The sequence below is a fragment of the Aedes albopictus genome, chromosome 3, assembly GCF_035046485.1.
Source record: "Aedes albopictus strain Foshan chromosome 3, AalbF5, whole genome shotgun sequence".
Classification (NCBI taxonomy): domain Eukaryota; kingdom Metazoa; phylum Arthropoda; class Insecta; order Diptera; family Culicidae; genus Aedes; species Aedes albopictus.
The window spans coordinates 371,139,643-371,153,743 of NC_085138.1; positions in this window are offsets into that span (position 1 = coordinate 371,139,643).

The window sequence follows — 14,101 nt, forward strand, 5'->3', positions numbered from 1 at the left end:
GCGTTACATTACAATTATAAGAAACTAAATCAACAGGCAGAATATTAGAATATGAAAGCTTATTATTTGTTTTAAGCTATTACTAGGTTATTCTATGGTATGGCATTGATAGCTATATTTTTTTAATATATAGTGTACATCTTTCTAGATGTTTCTGAAGTAACCCTTAAGAGTATTGTATTGATATATGTATAATATTCAACTAACCTGAGCAAATAATTGACACATTAGCGATTAAATTATGGGGAAAATTCAGAGGAATATAATTCAGGAAAACAGGCAAACAATTCATAACTTCTGCTGGGCTCTCTCTGGGATATTTTTTGACGATGTTGTAAAAATATTTTCGATGAAATTAATTGAGACATTTTCTTTTGAAGTCCAGGCAAAATTTCCTGTGAAACTTGTTTGAATATTTTAGAGATAATTCAAGCGAAACAGCATACCGAAGAATATTTTTAAAAGTATCAGTAAAAAAGCTGAAATTTACAGCTAATTTCCTAATGGTATTTTAATACCATTTTGTATCAATTGCACAAGAAGTTTTTTGAGAGTCAGGCCTTGAATTTATCTGGATGTTTTACTACAGTTTTCTTGATTTATTCACGAATGAATTTATTTACAAACTAGCTGTCCCGGCAAACGTCGTTCTGCCTGCCTACTGTGATTTTTGGCATGCAGCTCTGTGAAAAAATGCCCCGCAGAATGGAATTTCAAACTTTCTCGTTTTCGATGCTTTCCCGGTCGATTTTTCCAATAATTTTTTCGTACGAACACGTCGGAGTCCTGCACGAATGTAACACTGAAATAATGGTGTAGATCCGTTGGCCCGTTCCCGAGCCTATTCGTGACATACAAACACCATTCCACCACGCTGAAGAAACGAATAGGACACCACAGAAGCGACATGACCAAATTAGACAGACTAATGAATGACATCGAAAACAACAACAACGACGACAACTACAACAGCTATGAACTCGGCCGACTAAAAGAGAGAACAGCTCTCTTGCTGCATTCGGCCGACAACAAACATCGTTTCGATTTGGACAGAACGGAGATACTCGACTGCCATCGACGTTTCTCTGCTCTCCCCGTTCTAGAAGTGTGCCACATTATTAACACAGACAGGACGGTAAACAAACGAAGCGACTGCGACAGCTTAAGTATGATATATGCAGGAATATTACACACACTAAAGACAAGAACCAAAACAAACCACGTAGATAGGCAAATAACTGACATCACTAACACTAACGACAATGACACCCAATAGGAAACTAAAACCCACAGAACTTGTACGCAACATTCAAACAAATTTCTGACTGGAATCAAATTGACGGTTTAAAATTAGAATAACATAGTGACGATCAGAGTAGTGACCCGCCATACAAAACTTCCCAGTTTTTCCTGACAAAAATAGTTAGTAATGTCTTAAATGTTATGTAAAATTGTTTATTTCTATCATTGTTTGTAAAATTGTAGGAAATTGATGAAGTCCGTCCAAAATTTGACTATAATTCATGTGCAATTCATACCACCAGACGAAGAACGATATTTCTGTAAGTTGTGTTCACCTTTGTAGTTTTTCTGTTTGTCTTTAATATGTACTACGTCCAATTTGTTTAAATAGAACCCTTGAGAAAGATGGCATAGTCCATCGAAACGTTGGGCATCGAAAATATATATCGTTTTGATTGCACCGGAGACTGCAAGGCCGAAAACCCCCCAAGTATAAATCATTAAGTACAAAAAATATGATAGGAACATTCTCACCGAGTATCAACGATGAATAACCGCGACATCCAACACAACTTTTTGGTTTTGCATAAGGAACTCCAATAGTGAACACGGGCTGCCAAAAGTACCCGCATGGTTTGCCTTTAAAATTATTCAGTTTGGTAGCACTGCAACTTATAAGTTAAGAACTTATTCTTTAAAGAAGGAACATTTTTAAATGTAGATATCAGTTTGGTCACCAGCAAGTGTTATTTGAAAGGCGACCACATTTAAAAAGAAGGACAAACCTCCTACGGAGTTAGCAGTGGACCACCAATAAACAACATAACTGTGCAACTCGAAAAAAAAACCTCGATTTAGAGAAGGATACATTTCTGAAGGTAGGGTCAGCAGCCTGGCCACCAAAAAACACACTAATAGTGTTACTCTAAAGAACAGCCCATTCTTAATAGAAGGAAAAATGTTCATTTGATTAGCAGTTTGGTTAGTTGAAAGGACAGCCTATTATCAAAGAAGGTGAAATCTTCTATAGAGTGCCGGATTTCATCGCTGCAAACTTAACAACACATATACAGTCTTTGACGAAGAAGACAAATGATGGAAAGAACAGCCTTATTTGAAAGAAGGAAGAATCTCTGATGGAGTTAACAATATAAGCGCTTAAAAGTACAATCTATGTGACAACGATTGCTTATTGATTATTACGCCTAATGCCTTTGGCCTTTCGTTCGAAATTCTTGAGGACAGATTACGAATCAAACAAGGCAAATTTTTATTCAGGAAGGTATTAGATTTACATTCAATTAGTATAATCGGAGAGCTAAGGTTAAGCAGAGTTAAAGTTAAGCAGAAAAAATAATTTGTCATTCTTTTATTGTCAAACGTTAATTTCTTGATTTAGCTTTGGCTGACCTAGCCATGCGGAAATTACACTGATGATTCTTCTATCGTTTGTAAAATATTGAATTCCGCGAAAAAGTATTCCTCGAAATGGTATTCCGCGAAAGAGTACATTCCGCGAGAAGTAATTGTTCAAAATGATATTCGGCGAAATGATTCATTCCGGTAAATGTTACACTGCGAAGAACAATTCCACGAAATGTTTTTCGGCGAAATGGTATACATCCAAAATATCCTATGAAATTATTTGCAGCTGGCTTCCAAGCTTAATCACTTTTTGGATTCGACTGCGATAGATTTTAGCTTGAAAATGGCTCTTCCAATCTTGACAAAATTCAAATACAGCTATTTCATCTTGTCCGACGTTTCGGTCCGTTTCGGACGTTTCGGAAGTTTCGGAAGGTCCTAAATGAGACGGAAACGTCGGACAAGATTAAATAGCTGTATTTAAATTTTGTCAAGACTGACAAAAATAAATCCAAGTTTAATGTCAACAACTATTTTAGCAATTTAACTAGAAGGAATGCTTGGAAGAAGGGAAAATATGTGATGCAAACTTAGCAGTTTGATTTTGTTGGTGGTTTGATACCGACAACTATTTCAACAAAAAACTCAAATGAATAGCCTTTGAAATAAGGAGAAATTTACTATTTGTGAGTATTACAATAATTGTAAAAATTACGGTCCCTTATGTATTCTGCAGTAAATGATTTTGTGTCCTTCTTATCGATTACTGTTCTTTGAATATCAATACTGTCAAACATTATACAATTATAATTCACAATTATTTACAGAACACTAACGGAAAATTAATTTGAAATATTTTTTTTTTCCGGGAAATGGTGCATTCCGGGAAATGGTGCATTCCGGGAAATGGTACATTCCGGGAAATGGATTTCCGGGAAATGGTCCATTCCGCGAAATGGATTTCCGGGAAACGTCTTTCCGGGAAACGGTTTTCCGGGAAATGGTTTTCCGGGAAATGGGTGACAACCATAATTATCTGTTATTCTTCAAACAAGGCCAGTAATCAAAGTTGAATATGCAGCGTTACTCTGTACAGCGGATTGCCTGCACTATTTTAGTTATGTCCATGAGTGGCTATCGAGTTCTCAAGAGACTCACAGACCACAACAGATTATGCGATGATACTATTTGTTGCTAAAACGAACAAAATTGCTCCTGTAGGTTTGGAGGACTGAATTTCAGTACAGTTTGGATCACCTTGAACATCCCAAGATATAAACAACTTTTCCAAACTTGTAATATTTAAATACGTATGAATGTAAGCCATATGAAAAATCAGCATTTAACACTACATTTTTTCCTTTCTATAAAATTCTTTGACATCAGGATGTTCTAGGATGCAAATGAAGTCTCATTCCCAATGTCTCTTATTTTTCTCTTATAGAGGAGAATATTTGCAATAACTTTGCCGAAGACAAAGTTCACTATAATCGAGTGGGTGATTTTTTACACCCATTTTTGATTTGGAGTCATATAGTACACTTTCCACTACAACGAGTTAAGGGAGTCAGGGGAATTGCAAAGGGGTATCTGCATTTCTCAGAGGCTTCTCAGAAGGCTCCAGGGGGTACCAGGAGGTCTCAGGGGCACTTCAGGGGGTCTCAGGGGCTTTTCAAGGGGTTTCAGGGAGATCTAGGCGATTTAAGGTTTTGAAGAGGTTGACGAAGGGTTCCAGGGGCGTTTTCGGAGCTCCCAGGGCCATTTCAGGTGGTCCCAGGAGGCTAGAGCGAGGGTTCCAGGGTGGCCTCAGGGAGTTTTAATGGGGTTCAAGGGTTTCAAAGGGGTACCTGTAGGTCTCAGGGTGTTTCTTAGGTGGTCTCAGAGTCGCTTCAAGGAGTTTCAAGGGTATTTCGAAGACCACGGGGGTTCCAGGGGGGTTGAATGGGCGTTTCAGGGGGTACGAAGGGGTTCCCGGGAGGATCAAAAGTTTCAGGGGCGTTCCAGGAGATATCCGGGGCGCTTCAAGGGGATCAAAAGGAGTTTCAGGGATATCAGAAGGTGCCAGGGAAACTTAGAGGCATTGCAGGAGGTCCCACGGGGTTACAGAAAAGTTGCAGGAGTGTTTCAGGAAGTCGCATGGGGTTTCAGAAGGTTCCAGGTGCTCAGGGCGTTTCAAGGGGTTCTTCTTCTTCTTTTTTGTGGCTCTACGTCCGCGCTTGGACTTGGCCTACCTCGCTTCAACTTAGTGTTCTTTGAGCACTTCCACAGTTATTAATTGAAGGGCTTTCATAGCCTTAACCACTAGGCTAACTGGAGACCCCAAGGGGTCTGAGGAGTATTTAAGGCAGTCTCAGGGGCGTTTCAGGGGATACCAAGAGGTTTCAGGGGTGCTTCAGGGGGTCTCAGGGGTTTCTAAGAGAAACTCAGATTTCTGGGGGAATCATGCAATGCTATCAAACGTTCCTGAAACCTCTCTAAACGCCCTTAAAACGTTCCTGAAATCCCCTGTAAATTCTCTGAAATGTCTTGAACCGCCCCTGAAACTCTTGTGCTCCTGGAGCTTCCTTAAAACCAAACCCTTTAAAGGCTGCTGTAATTCGCTATTCAAGTGAGTGAAAAACGTTTTTTTTTTGGTATTATTTTAAACAAATCACATACCAAATTAGAAAGAACCACCTTAAAGAATTGCTGGTGAGTTTAGAAGCAGTCACAGAAATTACAATCGACCGAACTATATGACACTCATCGGCTATGACGGCGCGTCGGTGGGAGCAGTCAGCACAGCAACGTCTGACAAGTCAACAACGAACAAGAATTTCAATGAATAATGAAGAGTTGAGTTGAGCTCGTATTTTTGCTGGGAACGCAGTCAGAGGGAGGAGTGCAATAATGCGAAAAGAGGGAGCACCAAAAGAGGCTTTCGGCGTCGTCGGTCGTCGTCAGTCGTCCTCGTCTCCGCAGTTATGATTGGTGTGGATGGATGGATGGCTAGAGACTTGCATAGATCGTTCGAGTTTCAGATATACCGCGCCAGGGCAAACAGATACCAATCTAGTGCTGCAGCAGCAGCACACAGATGGCGTGTATCGTTCGTAGGGACATGGATGGGGAGCTGCCTGGGAAAAAGCATAGTCGACGTCGTCGTCGTCGTCGTCTACCGTACCGCCTTTGAGCATTATTAGGATTGGCATGGCTCTCGGGTCGGACCACGATGTGGGTACCACTTGGAATGGAACAGCTGGGACCAACTCACCGAAGCGTAGATATTATTTGCACAATGATTATTCACCCGATTCAAGAGGACATCGAAATTAGGTGGAATTGGTGTTCGAGATCGGCATTGGACTGGCAAATACGGAGCGATGGTTTGTAATTATGAACATGTTTTTTTTTTTATTTTGCTTCTTCGGAGCTGAATTTGTCCCGTCCCAGCCCAGCTGGGCGTTTAAGGTTGTGATGGCAAGCTAGGCACGGTTGTTTGCATGTGGCGATAGGATGACGTCTGCAAATTGAACTTTGACATGGCAGACGACAGACAGGTCGAGGAATGAAATGTAATTTTCGGATGAATGTGGCACAAGGTCGATTGGGGTTGCATCTAGACTCTAGATATACTTGTTTTACTTGGGAATGATCTGAGAATTTAACCTTCGCATTCTCATACAATATAAAGCAGGTTTCATACAAATAAGGATGCTGCGACTATTGTGTCAGGAAGAAGAAAGGCTACAATAATTAATTAACAGAAAATCGTGTTCAAATCAGACAGCCTCGGTGGTCTAGTGCTTACCGCTGATTCAAATGCAGAAGGTCCTGGGTTCAGTCTCCGCAGTACTGTCATGATAAAATCAAAGCTGGTTACTCAAACTTTCCTAATTTCAGCACCCCTAGACTGACACAACCCCACGGAAGTGACTTCAATATTGCACCTAATTAAGAATTATTCCTGGAAAAACGTCCATGGAAACCATGAAATAGTTTTTCACTTTTTTATCACTAAATTTTTCTAATTTTCGTGGAAGGGCAATTCTTGAAGGAAATATTTTTATGAGTTTATTTGGAATTCCTTTAAAGATTACCCTGCGAATTCTTTTAAAATGTATACCTTCTCCTCCTTGATGATCTCCAGGAACACTGCTAGAGATTCCTTTAGGAATTCATTCAGGGGTTACCATTTTTTTTTTAGAAATTTAATAAATTCCTTCAGGTGTATCCTAAATTTCCATGTATTTGAAAATTTCTCCAGGAATTCCTCCAGAAATTCTTTTAAGATTCAGGAGTTTCTGAAGAAATTTCTCGGAAGATTCATTTTAAATCTAGTCCACGGGTTTCCCAAAAAAAATTCTCCTGGCCCTGGGGTTCCTTTAGTGATCATTTCCAGGATTGCTACAAAAGTTCGTGCATGTATTTCTTGGAACATTTTTGAGGGTATTCCTCCCGAAATATTATCAAAACTTCCTTCAGGAGTTTTTTTTCGGGAATTCTTCCGAAGTTCTTTTAGAAATTTTTAAAGCACTTCTAGGAATTTCTCCAGAGATTTCTTCAAACGATGCAATTCTTAAATTAATAGATGTTAAGAGTTTTGTTTTTTTTAAGTTCTCTAAGGTTTTCCATTAGAAATTTGGAAATGTTCCATGGAACTTTGAAATTTCTTCAGTGAAACTTTCGAGTTGTACTACAGATAATCAAAGATTCTCTCAGGCATTTATTTATTAATTCTTAAAGAAAATTCTCCATGGATTCTTCTGAAAGTCGTTCAAGGGTTTCTCCAGAAGTTCCTCCAGGCCACTCCAGCAGGGATTGCTTAGAACTTATAGAGTCGTTTCTTCAGGGATTCTTTCAGAGTTTTTTTTTTATTTTCGGTAATGGTTCTGGGATTTCCACAAAGATTCTATCAGCCATTCCAACAGAAATGAGAATGCATTACTTGGTATTGCATGTCCAGAAATTCTTCTATGAATATTCGAAGAGGGTTCTCCAGATCTTCCTGGTATTCTTTCGAGGATTTCTTCAACAGTTCATTTTTTTTTTCAGAAATTTCTTCAGTGTTTGTCTGAAAAATTCCTCCAGGATTTCTTTTTTGTTTCTACAGAAATTTCTCCATGTAATACTTTGAAGATTTTTGTATACTAATCCCTTCAGAAATTGTATTAAAAATTCGCATAAAAATTCTCAAAAATTTCTAGAAAAATTTCACTAGGAAATCCGTAAGTACTGTTGTCTGTATATTCTGTAGGCCTTTTTGAAATGACATCTACAGAAATTCATCTACGGATACCTGCAGTAATCACTTATGAATCCCTTTAGAAATTTCTAAAGCATTTTTTTTTTGGGAATTAACATATATCTTAAGAAGTTTCTATAGGTATTCTTTCAGGCATTATTCTCAAAATTAATCCAGAACTAACTTCAAAAATTTTATGGGACTTTTTGTCCAAGAATCTCTCCATAAAGTTTTCAAGAACTGTTTCTGAAAAATTACAAAGCCACAGCTTTTAAAGGATTCCTTCAGAGATTCTTTCTAGTACAAATAAATCAACTTTCGTGAAATTTTTTTGAAAATTTCTAAAACAAATCCTGGAGAAATATTTGAAACAATTCTTGCAGGAACCGCCCCATGGAATCCCAGAAGATATTTCTAACAGAACCGCAAGGAAAATTTAAAAAAAAAAATCCATCAGAATTGGGAAGAATTTGCGAAGAAACCTTCAAGTTTAGATATATTTCTAAAAAAACTCCATGGAAAAACTTTTGAAAAAATGTGAAAAAATTGCAAAAATTCTAAAAATCTGGTTATCTGCAGGAATTTCTGGGAATTCCTAGAATGAATCCCAGGAGATATTTCTGTAGAACTCTATGGTGAAACTTCACGAGAAACCGTTAATGGAATTCCTAGAAAAGTTCATTGAGAATTTTTTAGAAAAAAAAAATCCTAATGAAATGTTTTGATAATAGGATTTCCTGGTAGTATTCCTGGAGAAATCTGCGTATGTATTTCTAAAAGAGTTCATGCGGAAATTTCTGGAGAAACGCCTAGATTGGCTTCTGTTAAGATACCACAAAAACACTTTTAAGATGTTCCTAAAAGAATTCCTGGCGAAATTCAAGGGAAGTATTTCTGAATAAATTCCTTGAAAAATTCGGGAAGGAATTCATAGAGTTATCCTTAGAAGAAATATCGGAGCAATTTCTGGGGAAACACATGGAGGAATATCTGGGGGAAAGCCTGAAGGAATTTCTGCCTGAATTACTGAAAGTAATTATGCAGGAATCTCTGGAGAAATTCCTGCAGTATTTTATTGTAGATTTTCTGGAGAAATTTTTGGACACATTCCTGTAGCAATTTTCATAAGAATCTGGAAAATAATTTTTAAGACAAATCCCTGGTGGACTTCTTTAACCCTCTAATGGATACCTGGAGTCCATTTGGACCCCAGGCAACTTTGGAGTAATGGCAAACAAGTTGGGTATAACATATTGACTTTATTTTTCCAATATCTTCAAACTAGACCTAGTTCTATTATTTATGCAAAAATAAAGTTGATTGCATGGCAAACTTTGTTTTTTTTATACCATGTCAAAGTTGAGCCGGGCGTTTTTGTATACCTGGGGTCCATTTGGACCCCAAATTGAATTCCTATATCTTTTGATTCTGATGTTTTAGAATATTCATGTCTTCGGCAAATTTGTTCGGTAAGTCATGCGCCATCTGGCGGTGAATTGGTTAATTCGAGATTTCCTCACTAGATGGCGCTATTTGACATAAACAATTTAGTAGTATAATGTTTTCAAACAAAATTATCGGAAGATCTAGAGCTTGTAGGAGCGTCACGTCTTCGGGAAAGTTGCTCAGTAAGTCGAGCACTTACAGATAATGGACCGATTGATTCGAAATTTCACCACTAGGTGATGCTAGAAAGCATGTAAATTTTGTATCTCATATATTACTGGATCCTTATCACTTAGAAAGATGACGCCTTCGAGACAGTTGTTGTGTTTGACAATTACTTCCAAATGATGGGCCGTTTGATTTGAAACTCCACACATAGGTGGCGCTAGTTAGCATGTAAATTTTACATCTCATATCTCAAGATCCTGATCACATAGTAAGATGGTGTGTTCGGCAAAGTTGTTGCATAGGTCAAGAACTTACAGGTGATGCAAAATTTGATTCGGAAATCCACACATAGGTGGCGCCACTGAGTATGCAAATTTTATACTTTAAATATCCCAGGGTCCTAATAACTCTCTTACCGTCTCTACTATCTTCAGCAAAGATGTTTGGTAAGTCAAAAATTTACAGATAATGGACCATTTGATTCGACCCTCTGTCACTAGATGACGCTAGTGAGCATACAAATTTTGAATATTTCTTACATCAGGATCCAGATTGTTTAGTTAAATTGAAGATTTTGCAAATAAGTTGCAAGAACTTGTAAATGATGAGTCGTTTTACTCTGAATTTTTCTCATAGATGGCGTCAGTTATTTATATATCAAGAGCCTGCAAATCATAATCCCAGTGCACAATTTCTGCGCGCACTCAGAAAAAATACCACTCAGTGCACACACAGAGTGTTCATAGGGGGCAGTTCAAATGTTTTGATGAACCAAACGCATACCAGTGGATCCCAAAAAAAGCTAAGAGACATCACATCTTGTGATATCAGAGACAAACAGACACAACAATAACACAATTTCTCACCCATATATCTCAGGGTTTTAATTGCTTGGAGTGTTGGTGTGCTCGCCAATACTGTTAAGCTGGTCGAGGACTAACAGTTGATGGGCCGTTTGATTCGAAATTTCACTAATAGGTGGCGCTAAAGAGCCTATATTTTTTAATTCCAGGACACTGGTTATTTGAAAATACGGTTTCCACGGCAAAACTATTTGGTAAGTCAAGAGCTTACAGTTTGATGATGCAAAATTTCATCTATAAGCGGTGCTAGTTACAATTTAGTTACAAATAGGTTGCAAACGATTACAATTTCTAAAAATTTACATTTACAATTACATTTTCAAAATTTCTTTAAATTTGGAAATTGGACTGCAGTGAAATTAGAAGAATTTTACTAGAAACACTTCAGCTCCACGTAGAGTTAACCAATCAAACCCAAATTTGTTCCAATTATAGCTAACTAGTTTGGGATCTTGCAGTCAAAATTAGAAGTTATAGCTTGTTTAAAATTTTCTTACTATTAATTAAAATTTCTATGTTTTTGTAAATTTGCTACTAGCGTCACTTAACCCTTTATAAGGCCGAGAAAACTAGAAGAGTTGTCAACGCATACTATTATGGAAGTAATTATATACATGATAATATGTACAAAACAATTTTTGTTTGAAAGAAACTCTCAAAAATCTAGGTGGCAATATAGTTGCCACTGCCCGTTTAGGGTACTTTTCTTCTTTTGACTTCGACAAAAAGCCGGAAAAGAGATTTAAGAGTGGATTAGGGCTTAACCCATAATATAAACTGTGTAGTTCAGCTCATATCAACCCATAATTTGATTATATCTTAAAATATTTACCAAATCTATAGTTTTTACAATAAGTTTGAGCTAACTTTCTTCAAGCAATCAAATTTTGTCATTTTTGTGACTACAAATGGCTCCCAAATTATTGTTTAAGCTTTGTTTAGTACCCAAAAAAATACCTGGCGTTGTTAGTAATCCCAATTTTGCGTAAACCAAAAAAGAAGTTCGAAATAAATTGTTATAAAGCAGAAAAAAAATAACAACAGTAGGTGGCAATATAGTTGCCACTGCCTTATAAAGGGTTAATGAGAAACTCGAACCAATTAATAATTCACCTTGATCTTTTTAACAGCTTTGCCGAAGATACCATATTTCTAAATAATCAGAATCCTGAGATTTGTAACATTTACGCCTAGTGGTAGAATTTCCAACCCACTACGACTCCAGCGCTACTCTCTCTCTCTCCTGCTCAAACAGTATGTCACACCATCGAGTATGTTTGACGATACTATCCGCACGGCCACAAGTTTGCCACGTAAGTAGAACAAACATATACCCACACATAAATTGTCTCATTGTCACTATGTTGTACAGCGTGAGCCACGACACAAAAAGTAATTTGTTCAACAAAATGGGTAAACCTGAAAGTTATGGCAATGAATCCTGAGATAAATGAGATATTTAATTTGCATGCTCGGTACCGCCACCTACATGTGGAGTTCCGAATTATAAGGTCGATTAACTATAGGTCATTGATCTGTCCAACAACTTTGCCGAAGACTCCATGTTTCCTTGAGCTCAGAATCCTGAAATAAATGACGTATACAATTTGCATGCTGACCAATGCTATCTACGTATGGCGAATTTCCAAATTTAACGGCCCATGGTCAGTAAGTACTTGGCCTTCGCAACAACTTTTCCGAAGACTCCATCTTTCTCAGTGATCAGAATCCCGCGATACATGAGATATATGAAATATGCGTGCTCAGTAACGCCACCTATACGTGGAGTTCCAAATCAAACGCTACATCACCTGTAAGTCCTTGACGTACCCAACAACTATGCCGGAGATATCATCTGTCTAGGTGCTCAGGAGATAGTAAACACTTTACCTAATAAACAACTTTGCTGGAGATAACAAAATTCTATGTGATCTGGATCTTGATATATTTGTGCTCAAATACTGAATACTTACATGCTCACTAGCGCCACCTATATATGAAATTTCGAATTAAACGGTTCAGCATCTGTAAGTCCTTGACTAACCCAACAACTTTACTAAAGACACCGATTTTCTAATAAATCAGGATCACGCGATACAGAAGAATGAATTTTGGACAAAAAAACGAAAAATGTTCAGGACAATCAGCATGATAATTCTCTCGTAAAACTTTATGAAAATCTCCTATCGAAATCCTATTCAACTTCCCATAGGAAAATGTGCAATTCTCTGCTGTATAGCAGAGATGGAGTATTTTAACTTCTTAGGGGCTGTCCATAAACCACGTAGTCATTAGAGGGGGGGGGGGGGTTCTGCCTATGATAATTTTGTATGGACAAATAAAATTTTTTGTATGGACTAATGACCACGCGGGGGGGGGGGGGTCTTTGAAAAGTCCCAAAAAAATGACCACGTGGTTTATGGACAGCCCCTTATGCGTTCTACGTAGTAAGTATCGAAGAACGTCTAGGAAAAAATATAGTAGATTCATTCGACAAGAATTTGATTTTCTTGAGAAAAGAGTGAAAAAATATTTGAAGTATTTTCGCGAATAATATATTTATACTTGAGTAGCATATAAAGGATTCAATAAAAACAATTATTAAGCAATTGGAATAGACCACAGCACGCAACAAAATCACTCACTGACAAAGACAATAATGAGTTCGACTTTCAATGCAACCCTTTTTGCAAAAGTTCAGTGGAACAATTCAATGATATTTGAATCATCCAAAGTTCGCCCGACGCAAATAACCCGTTGCAAACTCCTATAATGAAGCATTCCGCAATCGCCCAAACTATGCCTTTTTCGATTCTCCCCGGTATCTGACTGCTCATCGAGAAACATTCCTCCTCGATCAAAGGCCCGTGTAAAGCGAATGACACAAATCCAGGTCACCAGCGATTGCAGCAAACTTTTCGCCAAGCATCTCAACAATGAGCTAGACAACAACTGCGACGACGAGGGCCGAGGCTTTCCCGTGACTGACTTGTGCGCACCCATCAAGAGCTTCCAACAAAAGACACCATCATCATCCAGGCTTTAGTTGAGTTAGACAACGACGACGACGACGACGAAGGTTGCCCATTACTGGCGAAATGATTACCATTCAGTCCGTCCAGTCCGCAGTAGTGGTTTGCGAGGGCGGGACTGGGCACGACGGGGCAGAGGGAAGCCCCGGCGTAAAACAAGCAAAGCATAAAAAAGAGAAGCCCAGTCAATAATAGAAATTAGAACAACCAGCTCGGTTGGGCTTGCTGGCGAAGTCGAAAACTACAGAGAGCGAGCGACGACGTCACAAAAGTCACGCTTTTTTCTCTAGCCGACTCCCGTCCCATCCCATCGTCGTCGTCATCGAGTTCAAATGAGGGGTTCGGCGGGCCATTCGCACACAAGAAAAACCAATCAGAGTCAATCGGATCAATTCTTGCTGCTACATTGCTGGAAGGCTTTGGGTTTTAGGGAGCTTGGAGTGGAATGGATTTGGTGGGATTCAAACGGCAGGAATGGTCTAAGTGGAATTATAGCTATTTCTCATTGCAGTCACTCTAAAGAGTAGCTCAGTATAACTAGGAGCATAAAAGCCTTGAAAATTTTCTTCACATCTTGGACCAACCGGGAATCGAACCCAGGCACCCCCAGCGTGGTTGTTTGAAGACTGAATCTAGTCAGGCTAAATCTCAAAAAGCTGAAAAAATCAAACGGATGAAATGCCATAAGTTCAAAAAAAAACAAATGACTCTATTCGACTGCAAATTTAAAAGAGAATTCGTTGTACTCGATTATCCCCATT